This window comes from Sinocyclocheilus grahami, unplaced genomic scaffold (assembly GCF_001515645.1).
Source record: "Sinocyclocheilus grahami isolate Dianchi unplaced genomic scaffold, SAMN03320097.WGS_v1.1 scaffold64315.1, whole genome shotgun sequence".
Classification (NCBI taxonomy): domain Eukaryota; kingdom Metazoa; phylum Chordata; class Actinopteri; order Cypriniformes; family Cyprinidae; genus Sinocyclocheilus; species Sinocyclocheilus grahami.
In genome coordinates, this window is record NW_015527998.1 from 1 (window position 1) to 781 (window position 781).

Genomic DNA, 781 nt, shown 5'->3' on the forward strand with positions numbered 1-781 from the left:
CAGTTATTGAAATGATCACAATATTGATTGAATTATTGTCCAGCCCTCATTTGAATATTAAAGCTCTTTTGTCTCTTAGGTAGTGTTGGCACAATGAGCTCTCACCAAAGACCTGGAACTCCCAAGGTACTTCTGTTTACTTTAAATTCAGTGTTTTGCTCCGTCTCTGTGATGAAGATACTTAGCTCACTTTGACCCTATGTGAAAAGTAACGAACATCTGAGAGATTTATTGGCCGCTTCTCATTCTGATTTTCCATATGACCGTGTCAGACATCATTCCTCTTTTCTCGACAGGGCTGTTATTTGTCCAAGACTGAGTGGCTAAAGTCCTTTGGTGGTATTAGGTAAGGTTACTTGTTCCCATGTGCTGCTTCTTAATACTCAGTCCCTCTGTGATATATGATTATTTTTTTTGGAATCTCGTTCGTCTGAAATCCTGTTGATAAGTCTTTATAAATGATGTTACAGTACATGTTTCACCTACATTTTGCATGCTTTTTGTATCTGAAGTGATGCCCAAATTTTTCTCTCCTAAAAGGTTGCACGTATGTAGTACACTCAAACAGGTAAGAATATGCACTTACCATGTCATTCCATTTGAAATGGTCCCTTTTTAGTTAACTTGTACCTCAGTGCTCAATTCCATCTGTAACCTATGATGATTTTTGCAGTCTCGTTCGTCTGAAGTCCTGCTGATAAATTAACGTTTACTGATGTTACAGATTTGGCATTTGTGTATCCGCATTTTTGTAGCTCTCCTCTCTGAAGATTTTTTTTTT

The 781-nt window shown here is 37.5% G+C and overlaps 1 long non-coding RNA gene across 1 annotated transcript; it reads left to right on the top strand.

Moving 5' to 3' along the window:
- Nucleotides 1-25: 25 nt before the first annotated feature.
- LOC107581019 (uncharacterized) lies at nt 26-775 on the top strand. The gene is made up of 3 exons (XR_001608757.1): nt 26-126; nt 297-346; nt 541-775. It is a non-coding gene; the product is annotated as an uncharacterized lncRNA (long non-coding RNA).
- Nucleotides 776-781: the final 6 nt, after the last annotated feature.